The sequence below is a fragment of the Syngnathus leptorhynchus genome, chromosome 7, assembly GCF_054491065.1.
Source record: "Syngnathus leptorhynchus isolate UIUO chromosome 7, UIUO_Slep, whole genome shotgun sequence".
Lineage (NCBI taxonomy): Eukaryota > Metazoa > Chordata > Actinopteri > Syngnathiformes > Syngnathidae > Syngnathus > Syngnathus leptorhynchus.
Genome location: NC_141201.1, coordinates 7659543 through 7667936, shown reverse-complemented (window position 1 = coordinate 7667936; position 8394 = coordinate 7659543). Strand labels below are relative to the sequence as shown.

General features: G+C 38.1%; 2 long non-coding RNA genes across 2 annotated transcripts; one reads left to right on the top strand and one right to left on the bottom strand.

Moving 5' to 3' along the window:
- Positions 1 to 3690: 3690 nt before the first annotated feature.
- LOC147054518 (uncharacterized) lies at positions 3691 to 5173 on the bottom strand. The gene is made up of 2 exons (XR_015066716.1): positions 5043 to 5173; positions 3691 to 4565 (listed from the first exon to the last, which is right to left on the bottom strand). It is a non-coding gene; the product is annotated as an uncharacterized LOC147054518 (long non-coding RNA).
- An 86-nt stretch (positions 5174 to 5259) lies between these two features.
- On the top strand, positions 5260 to 7616 carry LOC147054517 (uncharacterized). Its single transcript, XR_015066757.1, has 3 exons — positions 5260 to 5570; positions 5744 to 5839; positions 7314 to 7616. It is a non-coding gene; the product is annotated as an uncharacterized LOC147054517 (long non-coding RNA).
- Positions 7617 to 8394: the final 778 nt, after the last annotated feature.

Genomic DNA, 8394 nt, shown 5'->3' with positions numbered 1-8394 from the left:
GCTGTCACCTTTCTTCTCTGTCAGTTGACTGTTGGCTTCTTGTCTTTCTGTCATCTTAACCTTCACTCTCTTGTCGGCCTGTGCATGTCATTCTTTCCTCTCCTCTTTACTTTTTTACTTTTCATCACGGCTTTGTTTTTATTGCAGGGGGTGAGTTGTGAGAGTCGTGCATTTTACCCAGCACGTCTTTGCTGTTCCTTTTTTCCACTCCCTGCAACTCTGTGTTGTTTTAGTGTGTGGTCTCAGAAGAACCTTGGTCGATTTTTCTTGGTTATTAGTGTCATTTCATATTTGTGCACCAAATTGTATCTTTTTAAGGAAAACAAAACCGTTTCTAACTATATTGGGCCATTTTCGAAACTAGTTATAGTTTCAGGCAATGGCTCCTGCTAACCGTGAAATGATAGCTTCCAGATGAGTGACTATCCCCATAATGTAGTGCGAGCAACAGTCAGGATCTGTGCATGAACTGTGGCTGACATGAAGCAAAACAGGTCATAATCTTGAGACACATGACACATGCAGACAGAAAAGGAAACACAAATAGAAAACATGACTCCATGCAGATTATTTTTGTTAATATTAGTGTTGTCATTCATCTCCTATCATTAGGATATCAGCAGCAAGTGCAGGCTCAAAGATGAACCTGGTTCTGGAAACAGTAATCTCAAAGTGAGTTAAGATGGTCCTGTTGTTTCGAATTACAGCTCAAACTCACCCCCCCTCCCCTAATAAAATGAGAAGGAAGAGGAAGACAATCATCAACTTGGCAGACTCTCAGAACAATGATGAAAATGTTTTATGAACCAAAAAAATATTTGGAAAAAAAAGCTGGGATTTATTTTCCATACAGAGATTCTAAGTACTACCTTTTACAAGGATAAAACACTAGGTTTGCTCCCTCAAGGGAAATCACAATAACAGAGTGTAAAACTGTATTTATATATTTTCTTTTACTTCACAGTGTGCACGATGAATTTTTTTCTAAAATATATTGTCAATATATTTTTTTTATTTATCGACACTGAAAAACAACGGTAAGCAAAATGTTTAAAAGAACGGCCATAAAACAGAACTTTAAGTGTTTCTGGCTCTTCAGATTTATTACTCATCGCTTAGCATGTGAACTCCTCTCTCTGGAATGTCAGCCCCGCACCTAATTGACTGTCTTGACTACTCTCCATTTCCCCATTTCTCCTTTTTAGTAGGATCCAGGGGAAATGCTATTGCAGACCAGAGGTTGTGTTGACAGAGGCCCAGACAGCACCAAGCACAAGGCCGCCCTTTCACCTTTCACCTCTTGCAGACCTCCCCCAATCCTGGAAACACAGGAAGAAAAGCAAGGTCGCTGAGATGAGAGTGTCTGTCAACACACAGAGGGAATTGAAAGTGGGCTCAGGGTTGGGGTGTAGGGGGAAAAGTAATGACAGAGAATTGGAGGGGAATCAGTAAAACACAGCGAGAGTAAAAAGTAGGGATCCTGACATATTCAGGTTTTGATGGAAAAAAGTACAACACTAGCAGATTTAACCGCATGGAAGATAAATCATGTTAGCAGTTTCCTTGGAGAGATAATCTTTCTTTTATTGTTCAACAAGTAAAAAAGCGATCATAGGAGAGACAGACGTTTTATTTCATATTGAGCCTTATGTTACACACATGGCCAGAAAATATAAATAAGAATATGGGTCTAATAGACGGCTGTTCTCCTCTGGTTCACATCAGCGTTTAAATGATAACAGAGAAAGCAAAATTGTCCGTCCATTGAACTTCGCTACCGTTTGTTTGATCTTTCCCTTGAAAACCTTATGCTTTGACTCTACCTTTTTTTTTCAAAAGGAAGGTAAGCCAAATGTTTTGTGATCAAGCTCTAGATAGTATAAACAACTGGTAAGTAAATAATTTATTCATTATTTTATTTACGTTATTTTCCAAACTATTAGACGCACTTAAAAATGTGAAATTTACTAAAAAAAAAACACAGTGCATCTTATAATGCAGAGCGCCTTATATATGGATCAATTGATGAATTTGTTGATCCATACTGGTTGTACACAGCGCTCTGCCAAAATGTTTCAGTAAAGAGCATCAGCGACTGTGTCATTCTTTAACCGTGCATTACTCTGGCCTCAGGAGTTCCATGCATCAGGAAATGGAGGCCTTCATCACACTCTTACGAGTGGTGAGAGATCTGGATGGAGCAGAGGTACAGATCATGGCAGGTGGTTCTGAAGGCAACAGTTTTCTGTTTTCGTAAATAGTAGTTCCTGTTATTGGGGACACCTTAAAGAGGTTATGACATCAAAGTTGCCAGGTCTCAGGTCACAACCAATCACAGCTCAGCTTCAGAAAATTAAGCCGTGATTGGTTGTGATCTGAGACCTGGAAACTGTTTTGTCATTTTCAGTTGACAGCAAGTGGCAAAATGGCCATCCCCTGAGATGGATAAAAACAGGTCGATTTTGCCTGTTCCATTCATATTCCACAAACAAATCACAAAATGTCTTTCAACTAGTTGGGCTGCACAAAACACTTTCACTTTTGCAATATATATATATAATTATAAACAAAAAGTACAACTTTAATGGGCTCCAGAGATAGTTTTTGTATCCTTAGATATCACCAGTGCGTTTATTATTCCCCAAGTTGACCAAAGGCAAGGAGCATACAAACAAACAAGGAATCTGGGCTCACATTCACACCTAAACACAATTTAGAGTTTTCAGTGAAATTAACCCACGTTTTTAATACCCGCAAAAAATCCATGTAAGCATGGAAAAAAGATACAAACCCCAAATAGGATGGCTAGAACCTTGATCTGAACCCTCCAGAACAATGAGGTGGATTTACAGAAGATCCAAGTTTTTTCTGACAATGCTTTCAGTAGAGTTGAGTAGGAAATGGGAGTGCCTTGAGGAGGTCCAATCCAGACATTCAATGAATTTTTGGAGACTGCTCCCACCGCTGTATATGTGTATCTGATTCTCTTGGCAGTAACAATACTCTTTCTTCTGGCAATGATGCATGAAGACAACAGACATCAGGTCTGGCCATTAGTATTGAGTCTAAGAGTCGCTAAACCAGGTTTTGGTAAACCAAAAGGTTTGATCTTAGAGATACAGAGTCCTGGAGCTTAATGGAGCTCTTTCCTCGTGCTATATGGATGACAGACTGGCACAGTGTGGACCACCTTGTTGAAACACCACAGTTTAATTTAATAGTCTCCACATTATTTTTGTAATCCTGAAGCAAACAAACAAAACACGGACGCATTTTAATAGAACACTTGCGTGCAATAAACCAAATGTTTAATCAAACTTATATTTATTGCATTATGAAAAATAAACACATTTTGTGCGTTTGAGTTGTTCTTGTCTATTTCTTGCAGGAATTTCATCAAAGATGTCCCTACTTTTCCGTATAACAAAAGCCAGGCACATTGTGTGCCTAATATGTTTATGTAAGGAGCATCTGTTTCTACTAGACAGGCTGCATAGACCTCAGTGTACAGGAATGCTTTATTGTCTTCAAGAGATAAATCTACTCAATGCTGTGCACTGTCTGCTATCCAGACATATGCCCCCTGCTGCATATTGTGTGTTTAGAGGACGTGAGTTTGCATTGCTGCAGTGTTGTCAAAGAAAGAAATCAAAGTACATGTTTGTGTGTGTTTATTTACGACATGTACTGTATAAAACAAATGAACAACTGGTATTATTAAGAACACGAGGATAAAAGAGGGAAGGGGGGACTTCACACAAATGTACAAATGAACGAAAGTAATAAAAGACAAGGCGAAAACCGCAATCATTGGTAATAATTTACCCGCTTATGCTTATGGTACACGTTTGAAAAGGTGTAGGAAGAAGTATAAACTTTTCAGTTCCATCCTCAATAAATTAAAAGTTCTGTTTCAATAATAAACAATAAAGGAAGTGATGAAAGGTATGAGGACATGAATGAGGAAAAACAACTGCGTGGAGAACTCAAACCCTACTTCTGTTTGTTTTCTAGTCCTGCTGCTTCGTCCTGTGTGACATTATAAATCAATCAACTCATTTGAGGAACTTTCTTGTTTACAGACATCTATCCTAATGTGCGCCTTCAATTCTCATATATTTCCACACTTTCCAAGACAACAAAATACTCAGTGGCTGTTAGGAAAGTTATATGAAATCGACTTGCCCAAGTAGTCAGTAAAGGTTTCATGATAGGAACAGTTTATCTTGATAACTTCTACTGTTAACCGTTGTGACATTGCAGATAGCTGTTGTTAAGGAATGGCTTGCTCATAGTTGCAACTAATTGTACTGTTTATCTAAAGTCTCCATGTTTTCCTCCGAGCTCACAACAATCGCCATGACCTCTGATCTCCTAGACGTAATGTTCTTGGTAGGAGCTGAGGGCAGAATGAAGGTGAGGTCACACTTCAACATGTGGTAGCCTCGTTAGGGGCAACCAAACGGTTTTTCTTTAATTGGCCGTGCGATCTGCTCCAGCTGGAATGGATTAGATGGGGAGGATACTTTGCTCGAAAGGGCAAATGGAGGTTGGCATACAGCAGACTGGGAGAATGAGGAGAACAGAGGGAAAGAAATCTATAAAACAGCTAAAAAGACAAAAAAATGTTATTGCGTTCACACATTTTTGTAGAGAATATGTCCCAGAATGCACGGTCACTAAACAAAACAAACTTTGATGGAACTTTGAAAATTATGAGAATGAGATTATACTTGCAATCAGTCATCTAGAGCAAAATGGATGCCATTATGAAACCTTTATTGATCATAAAACACTGTATTGTTGTTTCAATTGGAATCAGATGTACATTTAATTTTGATGGCAATAAAAACATTAAAAATATTTTGTACACATCATAACCTGAACAAGCAATAAGTAGTAAACTGTTGCACTTCATGCATGTCATCTTATTTGAAATCAGCTGTCCCACAACGAAATAAATAAAAGAATGCTATTCCTTTTGACTGCAACAAGCATATGACAGTTCATCAATCAGTGAATATTGTCTGGTTCTAGCTGACCTTGGGTGGGGAGGCCTTGCCCCAGGTTACTTGCCCTATTCTTGGCAGCGGTGTCAAAAGTCCAGGTCCAGAAAGTAGAGACTCTGCCACAGTCTCAGGTGCTTCTAGTCAACTGGCAGGTATAAGAGCTCTCTCACGGAAGCTAGTTTACCTGCTGCTCGGTTAATATGAAGCACCTGCGGTTAAAGCCAAATTGGGGCAGGGCGGGATCTTACTTTGGTGACCAGGATTTGACACCTCTGGTTACTCACTACTAACATGCTTAGAAGGGTTAGCCATTCTACTTTTATCTTATGATTATAAACACATTAATTCCAAGTAAACTTGTATATTGGGACAATGTTCCAAAATCGATTCTGGGCTCAAAGAGACCTATTAACAGGCCATTGTTGGGAGGCAAAAGTCCCTAAAAAATCCCTAAAAACAAAAGGATCAAGATGATCAAAACACATTTTTGAGAGGCGAAAGTTTTTATGATGCATTTGCCTGACCTCACAGTATCCTCTTCGTTATTGGAACGCCTGTCGGGTAAGTCGGGTAGCATTCCCAGCTGTCTGCTGATATCCTTTTGACAGGATATCTAGTGTATATGTCTGATGGGGTCTTCCTGCCCTCGTGGAATGTACAATTTACTGCGTGTATTTGCAAGTATAACGACTTGTGTGCTAATCCAACCTTAATATTGTCCTTTGCTCATGCAGGTGTATCAAAAGCTATAATGTGTCAAACAAGGGCATGTGCAGGGATCTTAAGGCCTCATTGAATTGGGGTAGATGACTGCGAACGGGAGCTGACAGGTTTGTATGAAGGAGCGAGTGTGAGACTTGTAAGATCCTCTCCATTACCCAACTTGTTAAAGAAGTACTCAAGCTCCCACTTAGCCATCACAGCTGACATCGAGGTGACTGTCTCATCAGGATCAGAGGAAGCAGCGGAGGTGGTGGTTTGAATTATATTACAGCTAATCAGTATGAGGATGCTGTCTGTAAAACTCCTTTTTAGTCTGACACATTTAATAGATGAGTGTGTTTTCAGGCATTTGTATGAGTCTTTTATCTGGTTTTATCCCCCTTCCTCCTCTCAGGAACATATCATTAAACTCTCCGTCAATAAACCACGTTCTTTCAAATTCTTAATTCCAATTAGGATAGGTAGGAGTATAATAGCTTCCTGGGTTTTATCCTATTTCTATTCACACTTAATCCCTGGCCCGACTTCTACAAAGCTCTCAGTGGACTGGAGTGGCATTCTTAACCCTTGCGACTTCCATTAAAACTGGTGGGATAATCCATAGATTTCCGCAGCAAATTCACGAGGATGTGTTCCCCAAGATTCCCCCCTTGTCACATGTCACTTTACCGCAACTTCTGGCTTCTCTTTATTAAAGCCCAATGTTTTTGCTCAACCCTGCAGAGACAGTGTCATTTACATAGTTTCCCTAATCGTCCCAGATCCCTGGTTTAGAAAGCGAGTCAGTGCCTGACAGAACTTTCCTTCAGGATGAAAATATCTGACTGAGAGGTACTCTGATGAACTGGCAGCAAAGAAAATATTTCAGTTGAGATTTGATTACTCCAGAGCACTTACAGAATAAAATAAACAAGAATCCCAACGTGAAACTATCCAAATAAAGTGAATCGAGCATCAATATTATGAGAACACACTTCAAGTGAAGAGCTCAGGGATCCTTGTATATTTTTAGGGACTCAACAAAAGCTTTGGAAGTTCACTGAAAATGATGAGACCTTTCAAACTTCACCACAGTCATTTAGCCACTATTAGACCTGTGGTCACGTTCAGGTGTTAGCTATTAGAAGCATATGCAATAAAATTATTGGGACATAGTTTTGGAAACAGTGGTATGCAATTCAATTAATGTAGCAACCACAGCAACTATATTAATTCATACAGTGAGCAAAAGGGTGAGTATTGTATCTGCCTTCAAAATGTTCACTCTAGAACAATGTACATTTGATTTCATGTGCAAGACCAACACAGAGTACATAATAGCAAAGCCCATGTCTCACTGAGTGGCGAAGGTTTGCAAATGTTTGCGCAAAATTGAATGATTCGGTGAACAAATCTCTTCGATTAACTATTAAATGATTGATTAAATGATTCAGTACACTAACTGCAGTGACTGCCACTACTAACAGCTTGTGGATTTTTTTCCCATTGTATAGGGACTAAGGATGGTACGGTTCTGCTTTTGTGATATTCACATTTGTATCATTGTTATTCAAGAAAACATATTCAAATGTTATTCTCCAGGTTGAAGACCCTTCTGCAAATTGTAGGCCACTAATGGAGGTGCAAGAGCTCGGAGCGTCCTGCTTCCATCAACCCGCACACTGAATATAGAGAACATGAGAACAAAGGGCACTTTGATGCATTCATTCATTCATCTTCTGAACTGCTTATCCTCAAGAGGGTCACAGGCAATCTGATTGGAAAAAAAAAGTCTCGTATGCAAAACATTTAGCTCACATATCGGCAGGAGAACTTTTTTTCTACACAACTAGTAGTATTTTGCTGAGTTCAGATGTCATTCCACAAATTTGTATTGTATGTAAGATGTGAAAAAAACCTCTGAAAAAAGTATTTCTCACTACTGGTCTCTTCTTTTTATCACTGTTTGTTGATAGAAATTAATTTCATGCTTCATTTGGCATTAAACTGACACATTGTATAATTATATATGTAGATATATAATTGTTCATTATTAATATTATTATTAATTTATTATTATTATTACACACAGGCTCCTTAATTGGAGTGCAGTCACAGTACTTCAACATCTTAAATCCTATGTGGGAAAAATTAAAACCATAATATTAAAAGGCAGGCTTGTACTGACAACCCAATCTATAGGAATAGAAAATTGAAGGAACTTATACGAAATTGCCTGGTTTTAACCACAGTTTGGGAAATTATCAAAATTAAAAATACCCTATGCAGTGCAAAAGTGCTCAAATATAATTTTCTTCTGTTACAATAGCAAAAATGATTATTCATTATTTCCAATATATTATTGATAGCGTGATTTTATATTCTGTATACCACTGATAAAGTTTCGAAATAGCTTTAAAATATCCCACCCAGTGGTAAAAATCCATTTTTCAACTGTCACTGAATAGTAATCCGTACTCCATTTTAAATAAGGATATGTATTATTGATCAGTTGAGTTCCAGAATTAGTTGAATTGTAATGTATGGAAAAATCAGTTTACGCATATTTAATATGCATTTGAATAATTTTAATATTGTACATATTAAGTGTATCATAATTTCTCATTACAATTTGATTATAATGTACTATATACCTCACACATTATATTAACTGAACATTTCT